At 54.3% G+C, this 26,297-nt stretch overlaps 1 long non-coding RNA gene across 1 annotated transcript in view; it reads right to left on the reverse strand.

The window, feature by feature from the left end:
• Positions 1–24,841, reverse strand: part of LOC109494440 — a 152,511-nt gene extending 127,670 nt beyond the window's left edge. The window contains exon 1 of the long non-coding RNA XR_002738044.2: positions 21,832–24,841. This is a non-coding gene — a long non-coding RNA (uncharacterized LOC109494440). The remainder of the gene's footprint in view (positions 1–21,831) is intronic.
• Positions 24,842–26,297: the final 1,456 nt, after the last annotated feature.

The raw sequence follows: 26,297 nt of genomic DNA on the forward strand, positions 1-26,297 counted from the left end.
TACGGGCTTTTTATAAACATAGCACTAAAAGAAATGATCAAGAAGTATTCACCCAAAACCCCAAGCTTGGATTATCCCTCCAAGCTTGGAAAGAATTATTCCACAATCAAGGCAAGGAGAAATGTGTTTTAACAGGCATCCATGAGCCCATCCTGATATAAATAAACAATCAAACAGATACGTTAATGGGGTGGAGAGGGACAAAATTCCCTTACAGAAGAATTCCCAGCAACACACACAGGTACTGCCCCGTCCGGGAGATAGGCTGGCTACCCCTCCTGCTGGGTGTGGGCTGAACTCGGGGACTCTCTTCTAATGAACAGAGTATGGAAGGGGAAAAACAGCAAGTCTGAAATGGAGACACCTGGCTGAGCCACCTTCTGAGTAATGAAGGTCATATCATGGCCAGGGAGAAGTCACGTGAATATCACATACCCACGATGTGGTGCAATGAGGATACTTCGCCCCTCTGTGGTATTCTTCCCCACATGCCAGTCTATTATGAGAAAACATCAGGCAAACCAAAATTGAAGAGCCCTCTGCAAAACACACGACCGGTCCTCTCCAGAACTGTCAAGGTCATTAAAAACTGCACCGACTCAGAGAGAGCTAAATGCAATGTGGGAATCCAAATTGGATCCCCGAACAGAAGAAGGTTGTTGGCGAAAAGACTAGTGAAATACACATCAGGTCTGTAGTTTAGGTAACAGCATTGCACCCACGTTAACTTCTTTGTTTTAACAACTATACCAGGGTTACGGAAGACGTTAGAGCAACTCTCTGTGCTACCGATGCGACTTTTTGGTAAATTCAGATTATTCCAGAAGAAGAAGAAATTGTACTGGATAAAACGGGTGGATAACTGGTCAGAACCATTACCATCCTGTCCACCACCCGTCCAGGAATTACACAACAGGATGATGTCTGAAAGCTGTATACACAAGGTTCACAGACCCACGGTCCATCATGAAAGACAGTTGAACAGCTAGTACATGCCGGCCACCTCATTATCTCTAATTCCCAAACCACCTCGAGCGTCAGCCTCCCTATAAATGGGAAACAGACAGTGGGGGAAGTTAAGTAACCCGACAAAGTCACCTGGCATTCAGGTGTGCCTCTGATTCAGGGCTGGCCCTGAAGCACATGTGGGTGCTTCACGAGCACCCCCTATTGTCTTCCCACGAGCACCCCCCTGTGCCTTTCAAGACCAGAGCCATGGAAGAGACAGGCCCAAGGAGTGGAAGGGGCCCTCTGTCAGACGTTCACAGTCCCAGGCCCTGGAGAGTTCTACTGAGAGGTGATACAGCAAAGAACCACTAGGTGGCGACAGACCCTACCAATGTCAAGGAGAAGCATCCAGGTACAGAGTGGCCATCCCTAGCTCAGACACTGTTCTTTGCCTCAGACTTCCGAACAGCAAAGCTTTTTATAGGCTAGGCAGTGTTTCCTTGGCCATTTGCATGCGCGCGCGCACACACACACACACACACACACACACACGCACACGCACACGCACACACACCTGAGACAGATCTTTATATTCGGTCTTCAGAGTCAGGGTTCGCAGAACTCATCTTGACTCACCACTGTGGAAAACAGGGGTTCTGGCCCCCATTTTTAAACCTCAGGAGCTCCAGATTGAAAACGCGACTGCCTGGGTTTGAATCCCAGCTCTGTCACTTGCTATAGGAGTGACCTCGGGCACCTGGCCTAGTCAAGGACCTCACTTCCTCATCCAGCTCCTGGAGATCTCGCTAGATGCCCTGTGTGATTAAATACGTTCACAGGGGAAACGTCACTTCAATCAGTGCTTCATAAATGTTTGCCATTTTTTTTTTTTTTGGTGATCGTTCCCCCCTCTTGAGGGGGTATATTTACCCCACGCCTCAACCCCCCACCTGTCACATGGACAGGATATGGTCTTACTGGGGGAGCTCTAGAAGGAGCCCTAATGAATACCTGCCCTATGTATCCAGTTCCAAGAACTGAAGGTTCAGTTGGTGGGAGAGTGTCTCAACCTCTAGCCAGTTTCGAAGAACCCACCACAGCGGACCACCCCCCTTATGCGGGGAGAACATGAGGCAACCCGTGTCTTGAGGGAGACACCAGGAATTTGCATGGCAACAAGGCAAGGTTTTATCCTGGTGGTACTGAGACGTTTTTGTTTTTGTTTTAAGGTCAAGGTGAATGTTTAGGAACAACTGCTTTAAAATTTTTTTCTAGGCTAGGGGGCGCCTGGGCGACTCAGTCGGTTAAGCATCCGACTCTGGATTTCAGCTTAGGTCATGATCTCATGGTTTGTGGGTTTGAGCCCTGCACTGGGCTCTGTGCTGACAGTGTGGAGACTGCTTGGGATTCTCTCTTCCTCGCCCTCTGCTCCTCCCCTGCTTGCGCACACCCTCACGTTCTCTCTCTCTCTCTCTCTCTCAAAATAAATAAACTTAAAAAAAGAAAAAGATATTTTTTTTCTAGGCTAAAATACCACAGCCTGTATCCAAACCTTGGAACTGGAGTCTGTCATTCTTGTTATTCATGTGTGTAACAGACACGCAAATGTTTTCTAGAGGCAGTCGAGCTAGAGCAGAGACAAGGTCTCCCATTCTTGAGAGAGCCCCTTAATTTTAAGGTGAAATGTCCGCCCTGTTTCAGCAGGGGGTTTCTGCTGTAATACCTGCATCAAAGAGAGACCCTCCCTGGTCTGGCAGAGCAAAGCTTCCAAGGTTGTGCCAGTGAATAGACACCATAAAACTCCGTTGCCAGCAAGCATACATCTACTCTCTCTAGACCAGTGGGGTCCTTCGACCGGCAGTAGGAACATCATGGGAGCTTATTAGAAATGCAGACTCCCGCCCCTCCCCTCCCCCCAAGAACTACTGTATCAGAAACTCTGGGGGTGGAAGCAGGGATCCGTGTTCTAACAGCACTCCATGCAGCTCAAATGCACTTAGCCTGGAGAACCACCACTCTGGATATTCAATCATTCTTCATCACACCGGCTGTCGCTGCCCTGTTCTGGCCTTCCTCTGAGTCACAGACTTGCTCTTTGCTGTTTACACCGCAGGCCTCCTTGAAGGGAAATGACACGGAATGAACCCAGAAGTTCCTTGAGGTTCAGAATTCCTGTAAGAATACGATGCCTCAGCCACATGGCATTTTGCAGGGAGTCCAGAGGCCCTGAGCATCTCTACCAATCAAAGCATATGGACAATGAAATCTACTGAGAAATGATAGAACTGATCTAGAAAGCTCTAGACTACTCTAGATCGTAATCTACTGAGAAATGATAGAACTGATCTAGAAAGCTCTAGACTACTCTAGATCGTATCCATGACGCATTTAGGGATTACAGCAGACCACTTGATCCTAGCTTTGTTCGTGGCTTCATCTTATTTTTTCCACCTTTATTTTCCCTACTTTTATTTTCTTTATGTATAAAAATAAGATTGTAAATAAACTGCCTTAAATTCACTTGGCCTTGTCAGGCCAGGCATAAGTATGTTTGACGTCTTGCAAAGTTGCGACACAACTTCCTTAAAGGGATGTCCACCTGGGGAGAGAAAAGGCAGCTTGGATTTTCAGCTTTTCAGCCCCAGCCTGAAGTTGGTACGATTTGGAAAAGCGCCTGCAACAACCTAACGTATACACTAGAGGGCACCATAGCCCAAGAGTCTGGCCGGCCCCGACCAGGCCCTGGGCAGGCTCCAGGGACAAGAAACACAATAAGAGAAAGGCCCACTGCAGACCCCATAACGATCTGAGCTACATGATGCTGCAAGAGGCAGGCCCCTCTCGGCCTGGCACCTGTGCATCCCCCGCCCGTTCGTGTTCACGCACGGGCCCGGTCAGTGAGTGGGCACCCGGGGACACCCAGAGCTGCAAACCGCGGGCCGCTCAATCTGCATTTGTAGAAGTTCCCACACTCGCCGAGTGCTCTGAGGATAAAAGGAGGTGGTGCCACGGAGCACCTGCGATCACATCACTTTGCAGGACATTTTCTCCCACGCACCGACAGGCACAGGCGCATTCCACCTCAGTTAGACCAGCAGCAGCAGCTGGGGGGGGGGGGGCTGGTTCCATCACCCCGCTTGCAGATGAGGAGCACGAATCCCCAGGGTGCAAAGTCACCTCCACGGCCAGAGATCTGGGCCGGCTGTGGGCCGAGCTTGGGCAAGTGTCACCCGGACGGGGTGCTTTTCACGGTAGCCCAGCACCTCCCAAAAGGCAAACGGGAGCCCGTTCTCAGGAGTGCTGGCCTCGGTGACCCGGAGCTAGGATAAACTTGGGGTGAATGTTGCTGGTGGAGCCCAGGGGCGGGTCCCCAGGAGACTTGGCTCATTGCCAGCAAACGGAGGTGGGGGGCGAGGGGGGGAGTTAAGCCACCATTCGGAGGTCTGGAGTCCCTTTATCTGCCCTGAGACTTCCTCCCCCAGTTCTTACAACATTTGCAATTTATGCTCCTGCTTAGGCTACAACACTGCTGTATCTCACTCTATAAAAAGTAAGATGGGGGCGGGGGGCACCTGAGTGGCTCAGTCAGTTGAGCGTCTGACTTCAGCTCAGGTCATGATCTCACGGTTCATGAAGTCGAGCCCCACGTCAGGCTCTGTGCTGACAGCTTGGAGCCTGGAGCCTGCTTCAGATTCTGCGTCTCCCTCGCTCTCTGCCCTTCCCCCACTCATGCTCTGTCTCTCCCTGTCTCTCAAAAATAAATATTATAAATAAATAAATACAAATAAAACTTCTTCCTCGTGTCTGCCCAATGTTGGGTTATCAGTTAGGACTATGAAAAGGTTACTAATCCCAAGACTAGCTCTACTCAAAACACATTTTCGGGGCGCCTGGGTGGCTCAGTCAGTTAAGTGTCTGACTTCGGCTCAGGTCATGATCTCACGGTTTGTGAGTTCGAGCCCGGCGTCGGGCTCTGTGCTGGCAGCTCGGAGCCTGGAGCCTGCTTCGGATTCTGCGTCTCCCTCTCTCTCCCCCTCCCCTGCTCATGCTCTGTCTCTCTCAGAAATAATAAATGAATAAACTTCAAAGAAATTATTTTTAAAAAGTAAGATAGGAATGGGTGTGGGTGTTGGTGCAAGTGCATGTTGCCCACCCCCAGAGGCACCGGGAGCCCTGAAAGTCAGGGTCCCTCCCGGCACCGTGGTCCGGCCACCACGGCCAGCGTCCTATTCTCATTCTCAGCAGGTTCTGCCCCACAGAAATTTGGAAGATACACGAAAGGAACCAAGCCCCTGCCCCAAATTTCACAGAGGTGTGCAAGCCCCAGAGGACAGGCGGACACTTTGCAGGCGGGGTTCCTGCCCCCAAGGCCGATGGCGCAGCATGACCTCCTGGTCACCCAGCCTGACTCCCCAGGCACCGGGGACATCAAAGCCCGAACTGGCCTGCAAAACTAACACAGCAGGAAGCAGCCACCAATTTTTACTCCACAATAGGAACAGAAACGTCGGTTACATACCCTGGTTCCAATTTTCTGTCCTTACTCCACTTCTGTCTTGTACTAAAAAAAATCGTACGTCAAGAACAATCTCCCCAACATGGTTTCTGGGCAGAGAAGGACAACGTCGACCTTTCCCGCATCCAGAAGAAAGAGGAGTCTGTTGAACCTACATAGGTCCCAAAGACATGTCACCTCTCAATCAGGAAAGCCGCCTTCATTCCAGCCCCGGGTGCCTGTGAACTCCCGCCTGGTCCCCATCAGCGGCCTGCATCGCACGCTGCCTTGAAATTCTGGGCTACGCACGAGCCAAGCCAGTGTGTACGCACCATCATTCCTGGGAGGTAGCAGCACCTGCTTCTCCCTGTGACCCCCGTGATGCATGAACCCAAACGCGGGGAGAAAACGATCTGGAGATAAGCTTTGCTTTGGGTCCATAACCATAGTCTTTGTCCAAGAACAACATCCACCTAATGCATAAACCATGGCTCAGCAGGGCCTGTGCGTGGAGATACGGGAGTCCTTTTCCAACCACTCCCCTCATTTCCACCTCGTCGAGGTATACGGAGGATGGAGGGGGGGCGGAGGGGGGGGCAGTCTGGGTGCTGAGCTCCTGCGGGGCGCTGAGGCCGCTCTCTGGGGACCTTCATCTCAGAGTAAGAGGGGTTGGTCACGGAAACTTAGGCCCGGAGGCACAGTGGTAGAAGCTATGGTATTTTTAAGGGCCATGAAAATGTTTTATTTTGAAATCAGAGGAATAAAAGAACACAAAAGTTTAGGCTGAAGAAAATGTCTTAATATATACTAATATGTTCATAGTGATAAAAGTTACTTTTTTTTTTTTTTTTTTTTTTTAAGGAAGAGGGGGCCCGTGAAGGCAGAAGCGCCTGGCAAAGTCTGCATGAGGCCAGGAACAGCCTGGAAGGGAGGATCTGCGTCTCTTAGCAGGACGATCCGCGTCCCTTAGCGGGACGATCTGCGTCTCTTAGCAGGACGGCTTACCCACACTTCCAAGTAGACCCCAGAAAGCTCCGCAGGAGCCCCTCCTCCTCTGCCCTGAGGGTAGAGTTTCTGTGCTCACCACACCAGGGCGCTCACCACACCAGGGCACGGTTCCACCTTGCTCACATAGTTTCCTGCTGCCAAGAGACTTCCAGAATCGGGTCCACCTTGCAAAGGGCCTCATCCAGTTCTGGGGCCGGGACTCCTAAGAAGCAGAGAGGACTCGATGGGGGCAGAAAACCAAGCGGATGGAACTCTGAGCCTTCTCCTGAGGCAAATCCTATCACAAAGTCCCGGGTGTGCCCTTTGGTGTAACATTCACCTAACAAAACTCACCATTTTAACGTGTACGTTTCAGAGGCAACCGAGCATGTCCACAGTGTGGGGCAGCCATCCCCACTCTGTCCCAGAACATCGTCAACCCACCAAAAGGAAACCCACACGCCCATTAAGCAGTCACAGCCCTCACCCCCACCCTCTCCCAGGACCCGGCAATCATTAACCTGCTTTCTGTCTCTTTCACGAAAGTGGAATCAGACAACGCGCGTTCCTTTTGTTTTTCTGTTTCTTTCACTGAGCACAATGTTTTCAAGGTTCGTCTATACTGTAGGAAGGGTCAGCACTTAATTCTTTCTATGGCTGAGGATCATTCTGTTGTACGCTACCTTGTATTTCTTCTCTCCCCTTGGTAGGCATGAGGGCACTCAGAGCGGACGGATAAGCATAAACCTCTATGATTGACATCATCAAACTTCAGTCAAAAGCGCTCAGCTCGGTCAGAGAGAGAGGGACACTGAACTTTCAGCACGCACAAAATCAGATGTGCATACAGACAGACATTTTCTTTGGCTGCCGCCCTGACATCCTTCCCTCTGGTCCATCATCCAGGGCCCGGAAGTCAAGTGCTGATCAAGCACTTGGATTAGGGGATTCTAGAAGCAAGGTGAGGAGGGGGGGGGTCTCCACAGTCCTGGCCATAGCCCATCTCCCCTGGCCCTCTGGCCAACGCTGGCTGCTGGGCTTCCCTCCACCCTCCCTCCTCCATGAGGAAGGGGAGAACCAGCCTTGTGTCCCGGGAAGAGCAGACTCGGGAGGGGGCGGGTGGGAGGGAACAGAGGTAAGCTTGAGGAACACAGGCAGGAATGAGGCTCCAAGCTTTGAAAAATGAGAAAGCTTTTTACCTGAAGTGAAGGAGGATGAGGAGAGGAAGAGTGTAGGGCCCCCGAGAAAGACAGCGAGTGAGACCCCGCCCCCCCCCTCCCCCAGCCACAGTGAAGGCCACTTCCCACAGCCTTGGCTTCTGACACGGCCCCACCTGCAGTCAGTGAGAGAACAGGGGCACAGCTTTGCTCCTTTCCCCAGCCCCGTTCGAGCTTTAAGGAACTGGATAAGGGTTATGATTGTCAAGTCAGAGACCCAAGTCACTTCAGATGCTCTTATTATTAAAAAAAAAAAAAATACAAAAATGTTTATGACAGCCTCAGGGTGAAAAATGGAAATCCAAAGGCCCAGCACCGGGGACTTGTTAAGAAAACAATGGCCCATTGACTCAGGGGCCCTCATGCCATGAAGGATCATGAACCAGGTAGGCCGGGACACAGGAAAATCTCCCCTGTTATAGAAATGACAGCAGGGGTGCCTGGGTGGCTCAGTCGGTTAAGTGTCTGACTTCAGCTCAGGTCACGATCTCGCGGTCCGTGAGTTCGAGCCCCGCGTCAGGCTCTGGGCTGACAGCTCAGAGCCTGGAGCCTGCTTCGGATTCTGTGTCTCCCTCTCTCTCTGCCCCTCCCCAGCTCATGCTCTGTCTGTCTCTCTCTCTCTCTGAAAAATAAATGAAAACATTAAAAAATAAATAAATAAATGACAGAAGAATAGGACCCATACTATGCATGTCTGGTCAAGCACGTCAAGGGGTCATCCGACATATTTCATCTTTAGGCCACCATCAAGGGTTCATTTTCTGACAGTGTTCTAAAATGTCCATGGCCGTCAGAATAAACAGGAACAGTGTCTGCATCGCTCACGGTCACATTGACCTCCGGAACATTTCCCATCACCTTCCCTCTTCCCACAGGACTTGCAAGAGCTGCTCAGTGCCCCCCTCCCCAAATGTGTTTGTGTACATCTGCATGCATGCACACACACGCACACACACGCACACACACATGCATTCTGCACTGCCCCTTAGTGATTCTCAAGTCAGGGCCACTGGTGACACTTGAGACCGGGCCATCGGCACTGGGAGCACAAAGCAGCTTTTCTTGTTCAAGGGGTGTTTGCTCAACGCTCAGAGCCCCTGAGCCCGGGCAGGGCTACAAAAAGAGGAAGACTTTTCAACGCCTGGAAGGAATCCCAGAGCAAGCCGCTCCCTTCTCCCCGTCCCTCCTGTGCCCAGTGGTCCTTCCAGGACGGGAAGGCAGGGAGAGAGAGGGGCTCAGCCAACGTGGAAACATGGACACGGAGAGGGGACACAGAGCAAGCCTGAGACTCAACTTTCTCCTTTAAAGGTTAAGAATTCTGCACCCCACCCGGAGCCTGGAAATCCACGCAAGGGGAAGAAACATCCCTTCAGCTGCAGCCGAGCGTCAGGCAGGTCCAAGAACAAAACTGAAGACTCTCCTAACGCCTCCCAGATGTGCGTCTTGAGAGCAGAAAGACCCGAGACCCCAGAGACCAGGAATACGCCAGCAGCGTGCATCCTGCCACCGAAATACCCAGTTTGACTAAAAGGCACAAGAAGCACAACATAAGAAGTTTCGTAGCCCCATTTACACAAGCCTAAACTAAAGCTGGTGGCCTTCTGCTGAAGAGTGAGTTAGTTACACATGAAGCAAACTGTGGCGTTGGTTTGGCAGAATACCACACGGGCAATGAAAGCAAGCACAGAGACGAGGAACGCAAGAACATGGAAAGACGAGAACCAAAGGAGGGGTTGAGAAGGAGAATCAGACCGCCGGCTCGGAGATCAGGACTCTGCGACACCCAGATGCAGACCGGGAAGGGGCTGGACGGACGGGAAAATACAAGCGTGCGGCAGGGAGGCGGGACGCTGCGGACAGCTTAAGGACACAGTGGTTGGGAAGAAAAGGTATGGTTTGGACGAATAGTGGTGTAAAATAGGAGGAAAGTCACCAGAGCACAACTCACAGGGACGGCAGCAGAGGACAGCTCTGACTGCGGGTCTGGGGGCGTGGCAGGCTTCCTCAAGACCCCACCCCATCTAGAGCGTGGGACCAGGCCGCTCCCACCCGCTTTCTCCTCCTGGCTCTGCAGCTTAGCAGCGGTCACAGCCTTCTGATGGCACATCTGCGGATGCGGGATCCTGGGAGCGGAGCATCCCCACCTTCTCTGGCCACGGCCCCGGCACAGCCCTACAGGGACCACGCGCCTCCCCTCCACCTGCAGCCAGCCCACACCGTGGTCCTCTCTTCCAGAGCTCCCCTCCCCGCTTCCCACAGCCGAGCCGTGGGGTTTCTATGTCCTTTTCTTCCCGACCATCCCAGGCGGCACTGTGGTCGCCCCCATCTGGGAACAGGTGCTTTTGTTCTCTCGGCCTCAGTTTGTCCACTTCACGCCTCCTCTCCCCCTCCCGGCTGGAAGCCTCCAGAGGTCTGGGGCTGGATCTCCTCCCCTGCCTGCGCTAGGCACCCAAGACCAGTTCGCTGAATGAATAAACGGCTCCTCTGTCTCCTTGGATCGGGGCTGGGGAGGTGGGGAGGGAAAAAACCTAAAAATACATGAAATGGGGCCTTTTTACCCTGGTAGACAACAGCCTAGAGAATCAGCCTGGGAAGAGAAAAATCAGTTGCAGCAAAGGGGAGCCCTGGAGAGAGGAGGGACTTTGCCAACATCCTCCCAGACCCCCTCTGGGGAGCGGGAACAAGGCCACGGGAGGGTCAAGTCCTTCCTGGCTGAGAGGAGGGCTGGCCCAGGTTCCAATCTTCCACTTACTTTAATTGCCAGGAAACAGCTTCTCCGTCTGTCATTATGACTTAATTAAGCTGAAACCGCCCGGAAGGAGGAAGCCAGGTCCTTTAAAGCTGGCTGGCAAGGTGGGGCGTGTGCAATCAGGAGCCCGGGCAGGAAGGAAGCACTGAAGACAAGACACTCCTCACATCCCCAGGTACAGCCCCCACCCTCCTACCATAACACAAACGTGTTGCACGTTTCCGGTTAACCCATTTGCTGCCAGACACACACACACACACACACACGCACCTCAATGAAAACTCGGTGGCGGCCACTTTCTCAGAATCATCCTAAGTGAAGGAAGCCAGATGTTGTCTAATCGCATGGATACAAAATGCCCACATAGGGCAAAGTGACAGAGCATATCAGCGGTTGCCTAGGGCTGCCCAGGGGAGGGGGGACTGGCGGCCTGAGGAAATCTGCAGGGGGTCGGCGGGGGAGAGGCAGTTGATGGATATTTCAAAACTGAATTGTGGGACAAAACGCCTGCATTGCGGTGATGGTCACTCAAGCTTCCAAATTTACTGAAATTCACTCAGTTGAACGTTTACAATAGATGAGTTTTGTATGATGTTAAGTTATTTCTTGATAAAGCCAGTTTTGGGGCACCTGGGTGGCTCAGTCAGTTAAGCATCCGAATTCAGCTCAGGTCATGGTCTCGAGATTCATGGATTCGAGCCCCACACCAAGCTCTCTGCTGTCAGCACAGAGCCCACTTTGGATCCTGGTCTCTGTCTCGCTCCCGCTCACCCACTAGCACATGCACACGTGATCACGAGCGCGTGCTCTCTCTCAAAACTAAACAAACATTTAAAAATACAAAGCTGTTAAAAAAAAAAAAAGAGTTGGTGTGCAGGTAGGCAGCTCAAGGTAAAAAGAATGAGGCATCATGCTCAGAGCCGAACCCCACACCCCCACCAAGCCTTACCCCACACCCCAGCAAGCCTTACCACGAATGTTGCTCTCCTGCCCCCCAGGGGCCAAAAGCCCCAGCTGACAGTGCTGGGCTGCAGCCCATGGGCTCCCGGCTCAGACCAGCCGAGCCCCTCATCAGCAGTTTGATCCTGCACGTGCTTTCCTGTCTTCTCATCTGTGACGATGCTAATAATATTCACCAGCATGCATCATGCCACCAGAAGGTGACACGTCTTACACACTCAACACCACATTAGTGCTTTTCCTTTCCATTTAACAAGACTTAAAGAGATCTCTACAGTGTGCTTGGCCCTGTACTGGATGCTCTGAGGGACACAAAAGTAATAGAAAAAAGTGCCTTGTATTTTCAGGCTTACAACCTGTGGACACATTTAAAAACCAACTCACGGTGGCTGAGGATAAAACCTCATCATCAGGGTCAAAAACTCGCAGTGCCGAAAAATCCAAAGGTGGAGCCATGGCCTGGGAGGAAGGGGTCCCCAGGAGGGCCTCTCAGGGGAGCTAGGGGCTGAGCCAGCTTCGAACAGAGGCAGGAGGGTCAGGAAGAATACGGCTTTCCAGACCCCAAGCCTGATTTAAAATCCCTGCTCTGCCCCTCACCAGCTGGGATGCTGGGCAGGATATTGCACATCTCGACCACATCAGCAGAACCAGCTGCAAGATGGAATCACTTCCAACGTCTGTGTCAGGAGGGGTGATGTGGCACGTGGAGAGAATGTCACAGAACCCAACACACAGTACGTGCTCAGTTATCATCGGGTGCCTTTAAAGAGAGGTAGCCATGCAAGGGCGAGGAGGAGGGAGGGCGAGGGGGGAGAGGAGGAGGGGAAGAAGGAGGAGGACAAGGGGGGTGAGGAGGGAGACAAAGGGGATGAGGGGGATGAGGAGGGGGAACGAGGAGGAGGGGGATGAGGAGGAGGGGACGTGGTGGAGGAGGGGGGCTATGGTAGAGGAGGGGGGACATGGTAGAGGAGGGGGGACGTGGTAGAGGAGGGGGACGAGGTGGAGGGGGGAATGAGGTGGAGGCAGGAGGAGGTGGTGGGGGGACGAGGTGGTAGGGGGACGAGGTGGAGGGGGGATGAGGTAGAGTTGGAGGAGGATGAGGGGGGAGGAGGATGAGGGGGAAGGGGGGATGGGGGGGATGAGGAGGAGGGGGGATGAGGGAATAGGAGGGAGGAAGAGGAGGGGGAGGAGGGGGGAGGAAGAGGAGGGGGAGGAGGGGGGAGGAAGGGGGGACGAAGAGGGGGGCACAAGGAGGGGGGATGAGGGGGGATGAAGGGGGGGACAAAGGGGGATGGGGGAACAAGGGGGTGATGGGGGGATGAGGAGGGGGACGAGTGGGGACAAAGGGGGGGATGATGGGGGGTCGGGGGAATGAGGGGGGGATGAGGGGGGATGAGGAGGGGGACGAGGAGGGGGATGAGAGGGGATGAAGCGGGGACGAAGGGGGCATAAGGGGGGAGACAGGGGGAACAAGCGGGTGACAAGGGGGGGATGAGGGGGGACAAGGGAGGGGGATGAGGGGGGGAACGAGGAGGGGGGACGAGGGGGGATGAGGAGGGGGGGACAGGGGGATGAGGGGGGATGAGGGGGGACAAGGTGGGACGAGGGGGGGATGAGGGGGGATGAGGGGGGATGAAGGGGAGATGAAGGGGGGGATGGGGGGACGGGAACAAGGGGAGGACAAGGGGGGGATGAGGGGGGACGAGGGGGGGACGAGGTGGGACGAGGGAGGGGGGCAAGGAGGGGGATGAGGAGGAGGATGAGGAGGGGGAGGGGATGAGGAGGGGGACAAGGCGGGGACGAAGTGGGGGGAGGAGGAGGGGGAGGGAGCAGGGGGAGCACACTCCAAATCAATAAAGATGAAGACTCACAGGGGAGGCCGGGAAGGGAGCAGCCTCACAGAACGCTGCATCCTCGATCCCCCCCTTCCTCCCTCAGAAAACCCACCGGACCCGCTGCTCAAAGCCAGGAACCCAGCCCAGGGCCGCCTCTGCTCCCCTTCCTCCCACCCTAGCTCCTGCAATGAAGGAAGCCCCGCTAAGCCAGGCGGACCCCAAACACTTAATAGGGAAGATGCATTTCCTTCAGGGAACAAACAGGTCCCACTTGGCACTCATGGGCCGAAGGGGGCCGCCTCTTGAGGCTGACGCGTCATCTGAAGGGGGGGGGGGAAGGGGGGGACTCGCATCGACCGTGTGCAAGGCCCAGGGCCTGGGACCGTGGGGGCTGAGCCAGGAAAACAGCAGGACAGGGCACCCCGCAGGCAGGGGGCAGAGCCAACCCCTCTTCCTCCCACCACCGCCCCCCTCAGTGAGCCGGGGATGATGCCGGCTTCTCCAGACCCTCCCTCAAACGAAATACAGGGATCGGATGATCCAAAACCTCCTGCGAGACAACCCGCATACGGGTAGCGGGAACCACAGCATTCGTCTCTGCGCGGGGGCGCTGGCTTTTCGAGCTGGCTGAGCTAAGGGCGCAAGCGGGTGACCCTGAGCCGAGTCATTTGACTTCCGTGAGCCTCAGGCTCTGCCACTGGAGAAGGAGGCTACACAAAGCCCTTCCAAGGCTACAGGGCGGGTGGACATGACCACGGAGCTGGCACACAGCCGTCCTCCGGCTCCCTGGGAACACAGCCTGGCGCTCGATCGCAAACCCCGGAGCCCGAGAGCTTGGCTTTGGGGCCAGCTCGCACCGCGTGATGGCTGTGTGATCTTTGAGGTTACTTGCCCTCTCTGTGCCTGACTTTCCTCATCTGTAAAATACGGATAATAATGACAGCTTCCTCACAGGGCCGTTGTGAGGGATACAGGAGTGTGCGTGTGCACGCGTGTGTCTGAGCAAGCTTACACGTACGCTGTATGTGTGTGTCCTAGAATGACGGATGCTCGGAACACAGAACGTGCTGGAGTGTCAGCAACTATTATCGGCTAATAGTATTAGCTTTTCTTGTTAACCCTCAACCACCGAACTTCAACAATGCAGAACCCCTCTCTCAGAACGGGGTTGTACCGGCCCCAGTGTGATCCGGACCCCCCACACCCTGCGAGGAGCGTGTCAGAGCTGAGTGTCCACACCCACCACCGGGATTCTCCATCGCGGTTCCCTCTGGCAGGTGGCTGGCGCTCCAAGTTCACCCAGCTCGGGGCTCCTTATGGGCAGTGAGGGCTGCTGTTCTGGGAACAAGATCCCTCAGCAGAGAGCAGGGGGTCGGGGTTGAAGAGGGGGGGGCAGGGACTGCTGAGCCTGCTGAAGTCACGGATCACGTGAGCAAGGGCAAAGTCACCAAGAGCTGCAGGGTCACACCAGACAGGGGAGTGCTTCTGCCAATGAGAGAAGGAACGGTCTACAAGCCCCTCTGCTTTAAAAGATAAGGAATTGTTAGCTAGAAACAGAAGTGAGTCACTGGGTTTGGGGAGACACGTCTACAGGAGGGGGCAGGGTGTCTGCAGGAAAGATACAGCTGGGGGAAGTGCACAGGCGAGGTCACGGAGGGTCCGAGGCAGAAAACACTGCAGCAGGGAGGTCTCTGTGCTTCCTCTTACAGCCCCCAGACCCCTAAGGTCTCCGTCCCCACAGTGCGGCCAGGTGAGGGGCGCCCCGGGAGATTCCCACAGGGCCTGCCCCCGGGTTCGGAGGGCTTCTCTGCCCGGAGTCAGATCATGCAATCGGGCTGAGTGGGAAGCAAGACGGGAGCCCACCAGGGGCCCCCACATGAAGGCAGACCCCTCTAGGATCCTCCCTCCCAATGGGGGACCTTCTTTAGGCCACCCTCAAAGAGCAGAGCCGATAAGGAGATGGTTCCCCCAAACCCACCCCAGAATGCAAGGCCTTGGGGGCCAGCCACCCCACAAATCCCACCCAGCTTGCGGTCCTTTTAGGGAGCCAGGTTCCCGAGACATATGGTCCCTGCCTGGGAATGCTCCTCGTCCGCCTCCTCCCTGCCTCCCCGTCCCTCACTTGCCCTGACCTCCCTAAACAAGGTGCTATTCTCCCTGCTCCCTGGGGTCAGGTTTTCTTTTTGCTTGGGACCAACATGACTCGCCTCCCCAGGCACCACCGTACCCTGGAGACAAACCCTGTATTGTTTTCACTAATAAAGGACAACACTCCCTCACCCCCTGCTGCTTATCCCCCTAGCCCGCCCAGCTCCCCCTTTCCCGCCAAAGTCTCCCTTGTGCTAAGTGTCGCCCTCCACCAACGCAAGAATGGGAGGCTCGAGTCCAGGGCAGGAGAGCCCTGCCCTGTGCTCAAGGTGCCATCCACGTGTTACCAGGTGAAGCTTCAGTCCAAAGAGAGGCTTGCGCCTGTGGGAAACTCCCAAACCCAGCCTCCTCCCTTCTGATCGGGCCTGGAACCAAAGGGAACACACAAAGGTGGCAGTTAAGAGCGCCGATGATAAGGATGTTCCGTCCGTTTTCCAAAACACACGCCTCATCAAGAAAGCTCCCTCGCCCACTGAAAAAGTCAGTGACAGGAGGAATTAAGCCAAGCAGACTTTTTTCCTAGTCAGATCAGTAAGGCCGACCTGCCACGCTGGGGGAGGGCGTGTTGGTGCCCAAGGAAGGTCGGATACCAGTAAAAAGGGCTTCTTCTGGGCTGCCCGAATGTGGGCTGTGCCAGTGTGTGTGAACAACGAGCCGAAGGACGAGGCACACGTCACCCTGCCCAGACACAGACTCACACAAGCATCGTCCCAGGCCCACCGGACAATCCCCAGAGCCTCCAGCTTTCCTGGGGTGTGCAAGAAGCCAGAAAGGGACAGCAGCCGCCCTACCTCCTCGACCGCCTGCCCTGAGCCTCCAGACCTCACGCTCGGTGCTGCGCATTCACCAACCACCCATCGGGCCGGACGCAATGGAGATGAGTCCCCCCAGGAGACCAGCAGCCTGACTTCTGATCCCAAGCTGACTCTCCCGTCCCTCCCTGCCCTCCGCCAGGCTGTATACGGGCCAATGGGTTCTCACATCCTCACCGTCGCCAAGGCAAGGGTCCCCTTCTCCTTGGGACGGGGTGGAGAGGTGGGATGACACCCTTCCGGGGCAGAAGTGACTTGAGCCACAGGGAAAGGTGCACAAGAACCGAGGGACAAGGGAGCCCGTGCACATGCCCAGACACACTCCCAGCCCCCCGTGGACGCACATCATAAAACATGGGATCGCGTGATGTCTAGAGCTGGACGGAACTTGGGAACACATCCTCGGTATTTTACCTATGGAATGCGCGGAGGCACAGAGAGGCAGGGTGAGCGATCCGAGATCTCTCGTTCGCCTGGGAGAGAAGCAAGCAAACATGGAGACCCCGGCCGGACCTAAGGCACGTCTCACCCTCCCTCAGGCGGCCAATCGATAGATCCCGTGGCGCCACCGCCTCCATCTACGGCAATAAGTGGTTCAGAAACACCGGCCTGTACGAAACGAGGGCTCACGCCGTGGCAAAGGTACAGAAACAACCTGGGCACCCCCACAAAGGCAGACATCCTGCCAGGAGCGACCCTGATCTGCCCATCCGGCCCTGGTCCCCTCTGGTGCACGCTGCCATTGTGCAAATGTCCCTGGGGATTATTCTGGATCCCGCGGTTGGCGGGGACTTCGAGCCAGTAGTACTCATTTTCCTGGTCCTGTCCTGGGAGTCCAGGAACGCCCCCAGGATGCAGAGACCCACTCTCTGATGTCCGGGATGGCGATGCTGCTGCTTCCCCAGCAGGGCTGACGTTGGCCGCTGTTCCGCGTCCTCGCCCCCGAGGTCACCACCCTTCCCACCCCCATCCCCAAGCCAAGAACTTGAGCTCCCCTCTTTTGCTCCATGCCGTCCCCCCACACCCTGCCACCGGCCAACCTTCCCTCCTGCCGTCATCGGTCCCGGTGGGTCCGCACAGCCATGCAAAGGAGCGTGGTTTGTTTCTCGCCCAACGCCCTCTTGGCTCCATCCTGAATTCTGCAAACCCCTCTTCCCCACCCCCATGCATGCCTAGCGCCTGCTTCTGAGACCGCCTCCCCCCTGCAGGAAGTCCATGTGCAGTGATTCAGGGCGACTCTCACCCTCCTGGTTCACGAGGCAGGCAGGCCCAGGGTGCAGCCAGCCCTCCGCGGCCAAGACAGGCTCCGCCAGACAAGGGGAAGGCCCAGGAGCCTCCTGCCCTAGGATGCGAGACCCCGACTGCCCTGGCAGCTGTGATATGTGAACAGGGACTCTGCCCTTGGCCATAAAGCCCTGCAGAGAAGAAGGCCTCTCTCACTGCCCCTGAACCCCCACCCTGCCTCCTCTAGGCACTCACTCCTGGCATCGCAGGAGGATCATGCACGGAGACAGAGCACAGGTGACTCAGGAATTTCAGGAGCCACCCCTCCTGTCCCCACCCCCCAACTCCCGCACACAGGTCGGCCCCCGGGGTCCCCCACCCTGAGAAAAGAAAATGGGAAGACCAAGTCACAGATTTGGGGCCGGGGGCTGGGTCAGAGTTCCTCTCTAAGACATCAGTGGGGAAGGCACTTTCCTCCAGCTCCAGCAAGGCGCCTCGACCCAGCCTGTGTGCACAAGCAGCCAGGCATCTCCCTCCCAGCTGCAACTGGGCCCCGCAGGCTCCAGCCTCTCTGCCGTCTCCCCACCACAGCGGGCACGCGTGGGAGCCGAGCACTGCAAGGGCACAGGCCTACGTGGGTGCGAGACAGACCGGGACCCAGAGCCGTGAGTAGATTTCCAACCCTGGGGGAAGGCAGCAGGAACGGCAGGAGGCAGAGGACAAAACCAAAGCCAGGCGGGAAGGCTAGGGCCTGGCAGCACCCTCATTCTGCTGTGACCCTGGCACCCTCAGCTCTTCCCCGCTGGCCCTCTCGCTGTGCTGGACCCTCGCGTGTGGCCTCCAGCTCAGCAGCAGGCAGAAGCTCCAGGCTCAGCCATAGCAGGGCCGGAACCTCAGGCGCCCCACTGCCTGGTGACGCCAGGCCAGGCACCTGCAGTGTTCGACTCAGACTCCAATTCGAATAGCGAATCACAGACATTTGTGGTTTACCTCTCGCCACATATAACAAAGGCTACGCCAGAGTTATGGCAATGGCCACATGTGGGGGCCGGGGGCACCCACATACCTCCAGATGAGGCGCATGAGTGCGCGCGCGCGCGCACACACACACGTTCCCAGGCGGCCAAATTTACCAATGATGCTTGCCACCCGAAGACCTTTAGACCAAGAATCTTTTTTTTTTAAGTTCATTTATTTATTTTGAGAGAGACAGCATAAGTTGGGGAGGGGCAGAGAGACAGAGAGGGAGGGAGGGAGGGAGAGAGGGAGGGAGGGAGGGAGGGAGGGAGAGAGAATCCCAAGCAGGCTCCATGTTGTCAGCACAGAGCCTGATGCGGGGCTTGAACCCATGAACCGTGAGATTGTGACCTGACCCAAAAGCAAGACTGGGAAGCTTAACCAACTGAGCCACCCTGGCACCCCTAGACCAAGAATCTTTATACACACACACACACACACACACACACACACACACACACACAGAGTTGGGGCCTGGCCCACCAAGCGGGTGAGTTTTGCCGTACCCAATAGGTTGAAGAAACAACAAAAAACAAAAAACGGATCCCTCCAGGCAAACCAAGACAGACTTGCCCAAGAGAGTCTTGAGGACCTGGAGGGGAGCGGAGGGGAGAGCCAGAGCTGAGGCAGCGGTTCTGGGAGAGTTACAGTCCACTGCCCCCTGCGGAGATTTCCCCCTGAAAGATAAACTGATAAGATAATAACCCAGGAGGCTCTCCCCCACCAGCCCCACCACAGACCCCTCCTCTGTTTGCTCAGACCCCTGCTCTCCAGCACAAAGTCTCTATTGGTCTCCCCGCAGGGGTGAAAAGAAAGGGGGTTTTGTCCTCCTCCCCGCGGGTCTGAGTGAGTTTATCTGAAGCTGCAACAGTCTTTGTAAGCTGAGTGTCCCAGGATAAACGCTCCCTTAAGAGTTGCTTGGCTTGGGACAGAGGGACCCTCTCCAGAGGAGAATGGGGAGCTTGTTCCGATGGTCTTTTAATACGGGGGGCGGGGTGTCACAGAGGACAGGCCTCCAACAGACTTTCACAGAAGGGTCTCTGTCCCAGGGCTACAATGGAGGGAATTCTTAAAGACACAGATGCAGAAAAGGGGAAGGATTTTTTTTCCCCCCTAAGAGGAGGGGAGGGTGGGGAGGGCGGGAAGGAAAAGGGGGCGTGGCGAGGACGGCTCCCTCCCAGAACAATTCAGGTTATAACCAGGCATCTCAGCCTCAAAAGCAACAGAAATGCTAGCAAAGAGGCAACCCCACGGAGCAGAACTCTGGTGACACGGCTTGTGTGCCCGGCAGCTGGGTCTGCTTCCCGAATCCAGCTCGGGAACCGCCCGCAAGCAGAAAAGAATCTCATTTTTCCCTAAGTGAAGGGCCTCTGTTACACTGTACTAAAGGATCGATCCTTTGAAGGCAGTTTGGGTCCAAATGTTCACTGTGGAAAGGGGGAGGCAAGCAGCCACAGGCCCTTAAATAAATAAAATTCTCTCCAGCCACAGGGCAAAGAGGGTAATTTACTCTTCTAGATGTTTATTTTGGTACAAGGTCACCCTCACTTATTTCTGAAGGCATCCCAAACTATCACAAATGATGTTTCATAAAAACTGCCCCCACGAGACCGTTGTATGTTTTGATTTCATTTATGTTTAATTGAGTACTTCTCCAAGAAGCTGAGCGGTACAGCACAAAGAACTGGGAATGATGTGTCCACCAAGAACAATTGGGTGTTTCTTCTCGCCTACCTGGCTCACGGAAATCTGCCAACAACAGCGAGGGAGACGAGGAGGCACCCTCTCTGCCGAAATTAATCAAGGAACCATCGAGTACACAGTAAGGTACAAGGGGGGGGGGGGAAACTGAGGCCCCAAGATGTGACAGAACCTGCCCAAAGCCACAAGGCAAGTTAGGAGACTGAAAACAGGCAAAACCAGCGCTCCTGGCTGAGCCACCGTTTGTAGGCACAAGGGACAGAGGTACGCAATGCCCAGGACTACCTGGAGCAAAGACCAGCAACGCCTTCCAAAAGCAAGATGTGAAAAGCCATTTTTCCAACGCAATGTGTCTGGGTAAACCAGCCCGAGTCCACGGACCCAGCATCCACAGCCACACACAGCAGCAAAATGGCAGGGTGGCGTGGGCCCCTGACCTGTCACCTCATCAAGCACACACTGTTTTCACTGGAGTCGGCATCAGGCCAGGCGCCGGGAAAGCACGCTTCTGATTTTACTGAAGAAGAAAAATCCACGTACGTGAACCGGTCATGGCGGTATATATTAGATGATTAGTAATACAAATTCAGGGATGGGAAAGACTGGATAAAAGAGAAATTTGAAAAAAGAAAGGGTGAGTACCCATCGGTGAGTTTAAGTACAACCTGAGCAACCACTGTAACAGCAGTATTGGACCCTAGGTCCCCTCCACCTGGGAGTGTCACCGACTAAGCACAGGGACAGCCAGGGAAAGAGACAAGAAGGACCCAACCCCTAAGGAAAGGAGTGGCTAACGGGTCACAGGGAAGAGTGGGTTGAGTCAAGCCCGATGCAGACCCCAGGAAGAACCATCGAGGGCACTTCACCGCCTCCTCCCCCACACCCTGCTGCTGTCTGCCTCCTCAGGCCAACAGAGCTCCTGAGACTCGTGAGTCACACTCATAAACCACCTTCACACAGGTCACTGCACTTAAGCCTGGACTCCCCAAGTTCTACCCTCTGTAGCCCAAATTCTTCACTTCTGAGAAGAAAACCCAAAGAGAACTGGACTCCTCGACTAGAAAGTGGAAATTTCCTTCCCCAGTTAAATCCAGCGACATCACAGTAGAGAGACAACGGCAGCAGATATAGCCATGGAGCTCGTCCATTTCTGTAACATTTACACAGGTTTCCAGCCAAGAAGGGGCAAGAAAAGAAGTGGGAGGAGGAATCCAAGATGCAGTCCACCTGATCCAGTGAACTAGACACACCTTGACTGCCACCCCTCCCCAGCCCCAAGGCCACCCAGGCTCTATTTCTACCCTCCAACGTCAATCAGAAGGACAGGCCAGCCACAGGTGTGGTCTGAAAGCCCAGCTCAGCTTTGAGCTCAAGGAGTAAAGTGCACACGACACTGCCCTGTTATAGGACAGTTACAATCCTTCAACACAAACACTTCCATTAAACACCTTGATCGTGGGCCAATCTACCTCCCTGTCCCCCTCAAACGTGTGCACCCAACCTCGTGAGGCTCCTTGAGCGAGGACGCTAGGCCTCCCCACAATCATCACCCTGAATGCCAGCGGTCGCAGGAGACGGAAAAAAGTCACAGGAACCCAACTCAGTACAATGTGGCCCGAGCATCCCTGGTGGGATTTCAGCAACAAGGGGGTTGAGGACATTGATGCGGGTCTGGGACGTGAGCATCTCCCACGTGAACAGAGTCAGGACAATACTATAGGGAAAGGTAGTGGTTTACCTGCATGAGGATCCTGACTCCATGCCTGCCGGTTGGGAAATGGCACGCAGTGGTTTCCAGCTCTCCCAGCCAGGTCCTCCATCCGCCGGGAATAATGGGAAGATGGCAAAACAGAAGAGGTAGACCTCAGGGAAAGGCCTGGAACCCGGGGAGAAGTTGACGATAGCTCCTCATCGGCGAAACTCTGGCAGAAGAATCTTTCGATTGGTTTGGTGTAAATTTTTTAACATTGACTTCACTGAGAAGGGACAAGGAAGCACTGTCTTAAACTTGTCTGTGGTTGCTCCGGAGGAAGGGGCGAAAGATGAATCACAGCTACAGAGACCTTATCAAATCCATCTGATCCGTGACTTTGAGCACTTTCCAGAAGAAGCAGGGATCCACGCTTGCAGCTTGAGGCGAGATAGATGCAGTCAAGTGCCAACTTGGAGCAGATGGAGGTCTGGCTCTGCCACTGGCCGGCAGGGTGACTCTGGACAAGTGACGGAAGCCCTGGGAGCCTCAGCTTCCTCGTCTATTCAACGGGGCAGTACTAAACGCGGAAGCTAGCACACGTCTGAGGACCTCCATCACTTTAATCATGATAATCACCCCCTCCCCTCCACCGCACCACCCTTGCGAAAAAGCCGAATCACACTCATGCTTGGGGGTAGAAATGATCTCTCAACATGACCATGAACTTTCCCCCTCACAACGGCAAACGAGGGCAGCTGAGAGCACCTGCCAGGGCAGCGTGGCGGCCGTTAGAGCTCACAGGACCCACGAGCATAAATCAGTGCTCCTCAAAGCCTACCTGTCTGACATGCAGACAAAGCAAGCACATACGGCCCCCCACCTGGAGTTCAACAGCCTGGAGAGCGAAGCCATCTCTTTAACACGGAGCCCCCGGAAGCTGGGACACCAGTTGGCATGTGAATGTGTGGACGCAAAGGAGCCATCTAGAGAAGTCCACATATGTGCTTGCGGCAGGACAAGCCCTCTGTCTGGTCTAACGGGGCGCTCGGGCTCCTCCCCAGGCTGCCACATGCAGGAGCTTCGCAAGAAGTCTGCGCACATCCATTAGCCCCATCTCCCATCACTGGGCTTTTCATATCAGGAATAGGACAAAATGTGTCCTCTCAGGTGACAGCAGCCACGCCAAGCGTCAAGTTGCTATTCCAGTAACAACCCTTTCCTGCAGGTAAATGAGAACCCAGATATGGGCCATCCCCTGCAAGGCCAGATCTGGAGGTCCAAGGGCCAAATCCCATTTCTTGATGGAGCAAGAGGATGTCCTGTGAAAAAAAATAGAATCTCGGGTCCAGAAGCTCAGAGGAGGAAAGAACTGGAGAGGTCCATCCATTTGCCACCTGTCACTGAGCATTACAACACCCCGCCACCCCCCTTGGTCCTAGCTATACAACGGGAAACACAAGTAACCCCCTGCCCACCATTCATTCTGGTGGATTATCCAGTGGTCCAGTTTACTCATAGCGAACTTCCGATGTTTCTCTGCGTCCTTCCCTGTTCCTACGGCCTTCACTCCCATTTGCACATCCCAGTGGCTTTGGGTAGAGGGAAGCCGCCTCCACCTGCAGAGGCGCTGTGAGGCATGTGACCACAGGACAGCCAATCAGTGTATCCCACTGGGCCACAGGGATGGGTCCAGGGGTGAGCCCTGCTGCCGGGCCAGCTCTCCAGAAAGCTGAAATGAAGGCATTCTCTCGCTCTGGATCTGTAGAGACAGGGGTGTGCCAATACCCCTGCCCTTTCTGCTTCCATCAGAGAATTAAAACCTAAGAATAAAAAGAACTGGAGAAAAACAGAGAGCCAAATCACCCCAAGGCACAACTCCTAGACTTTCCAGGTAGATGAACAACCCCAAACTTGATTGTTTAAGCCAGTTAGAATTGGTTTCTCTAACTCGCAACCAAAAGCACCCAATCTAAAAACAGACTCTTCTTTTACGGATGAGGAAGTGAGCCCAGAGAGGCCCAGTGACTTGTCCAATGTCACACAGACAGTGGTGACTAGGTCAGGATGGGACCCCAGTGTCAGGCATGACACGGAACCATGGTTCCATCCTGCCAGGCTCTTGGGCATTAAGGGTGTTCCTTCAAGTCTCTAAACGTCTGACATCAGAGGTAATAATGCCCGCCTCCAGGCCTACAAGGATTAAGAAAGAGATGCTGGGAACACCTGCTACGAGCCTGTGGAAGGTTGGCTTCTCGCTCTTTCCCAACAGAACACTCCTGCTCTGGTGGCCGGCACTGGTTGGTGGATCCCATCTGTTGAACCCTTATTCAGGGGTGCGGAAGGAACAGGACGAGGTCCTAGTTTAGGGGACAGGGATATCAAATGGCCATTTCGACTGTGAGCCATGAATGCAGCCACACAAGCATCTTCCCCAAGTCAGAGCCCGGTGGACAGATACCAGGATGATAAGGGCAGAGAGAATGAACACGGAGGAGAGGAAAGACATGAGTTCAGATGCAGCATGAGGGGCTCGGGTGGGGAAGGGAGGGGAACAGGATAAAACCAGGTCAGCGGAAAGTGACCAAGAGAGCAATTCCAGGAAAGGCGGAAAAGCACAGTGGTCAGGGTGGAATTAGAAACCGGGACCATCTCAGCTCTTTGGTTAACCACATTCCTGGTCTCTACTGAAGAAATTTAATTAAAAACCCAAACATCTCAATTTCCCAACTGGCTTGCCAGGGGCCACAGATTCCTTCGATTCAGAGAAGCCTCCCTCAGGGTGACTCTGGGGCCACTAGACAAGTCTTGCGTGAAGTCAGAGAGGAAGGGTCACATGCAGGGCCATGGGGAGATGTCAGGGGCAGGTTCCTCCTCCCTTCCCCTCCCCTCCCAGAGAGAAGACAGCCTCCTCGGGGTTGGGACCATCCTGTTCTGTCACCCCATCCAGAGGAAGAAGAGCTTTGTTTCTTGCTGCTTAATTTAAAAAATAAAAAGAAACAGGGGCGCCTGGGTGGCTTCCTTGGCTGAGCACCCGACTCTTAATTTCGGCTCAAGTCATGATCCCAGGGTTGTGGGATCGAGCCCTGCATCAGGCTCCACGTTGAGCATGGAACCTGCTTAAGCTTCTCTTTCTCAGGGTGCTTTGGTGGCTGAGTTTGAGCCCCGCATGAGGCTCTGTGCTGACAGCTCAGAGCCTGGAGGCTGCTTTGGATTCTGTGTCTCCCTCTCTCTCTCTCTGCCCCTCCCCTACTCATGCTCTCTCTCTCTCTCTCTCTCTCAAAAATAAATAAAGATTTAAAAAAAAATTTTTTAAAGATTCTTTCTCTCTCCCTCTGCCCCACTCCCTAACTCATGTTTTCTCTCTCTAAAATAAGAAAAAGAATATCAGAATGAAAAAAAAATTAAATGAAATAGAACTACATTCATTATGGCTCCAGGGACACAAAGTCACCTTCCTTCTGCCGCATGGGAGAAGGTGCAGAGGCTGGGAGAGACAAACTTGGGGAACAGTCGGTCCCCAGTCCACTAACATCACTTACTGCAAACACCTAACCCCCTCGAGGCTGGACGCACACCTGGGATGTCCAATGACCAACCAGAACAGACTGAGCTCTCGGGACTCACACACAGCTTCAGGAAGCAAACCCTAAGAGGGAGCTGGTCACCCTGGCCCAGCTACTAACCAGGGCTCTCCGCGGGAGCTGCGACAGGAATCTGACACGGCACCCATGTGCTCAGAAAGGCATTTCTTCAGCCATGTGACCGTGCAGAAAAGAGTTCCACAGAAGAAGAATTAAATTTTTCTTTCAAAAAAAAAAAAAAAAATCCCACAGCCAGCAAACTTCACATACGAAATCCCACAGCCACACAAACTTGACCATGGAGGATAGAGTTCCCCCTAGAGTGCTCTCCAGTGGCAATGCCAATCTCCATTTTCTTCCGGAAAAACGGGGATGACACCTGACCATTTCACCAGGTTGGGGCTGGTACCAGATGGGATATGGACACAGAATCGCTTGAACAACGCCGGTGCAAATGATCAGGACCTAAGAACTCACTAGATCACCAGACCTTTTAATTTCCCAAGAACAGATGCAGCTGGCTGGGAGCTGACGGCTGCCTGCCCACGGCTGCTCTTTCTTCCCATCACTTCGCTGCCAGTGAAGATTCTTCCTCCGAGATAAAAAGGAGATCCGCGGGCACGCTGAGCGTAAACCGGGGTGGGAGGGGGGGTGGGAATATCTAACCATCCCGGTCAATCTGCCTTTAAAATTAAAGTGCCGCTTCACACCCAATGGGATGGCTATTACCAAAAAACAAAAACATTTTGGCAAGGATGTGGAAAAATTGGAACCCTTCTGCCTTGCCGGCGGGAATGTAAATTCTGCAGCTGCTGTGGAAAACAGTCTGGTGGTTCCATAAATAAATAAATAAATAGATAGATAGATAGATAAATAAATAAATAAATATCACACACGAAATGACCCTGGGATCCAGCAGTCCTACTCCTG

The sequence above is a fragment of the Felis catus genome, chromosome E1 (assembly GCF_018350175.1).
Source record: "Felis catus isolate Fca126 chromosome E1, F.catus_Fca126_mat1.0, whole genome shotgun sequence".
Classification (NCBI taxonomy): domain Eukaryota; kingdom Metazoa; phylum Chordata; class Mammalia; order Carnivora; family Felidae; genus Felis; species Felis catus.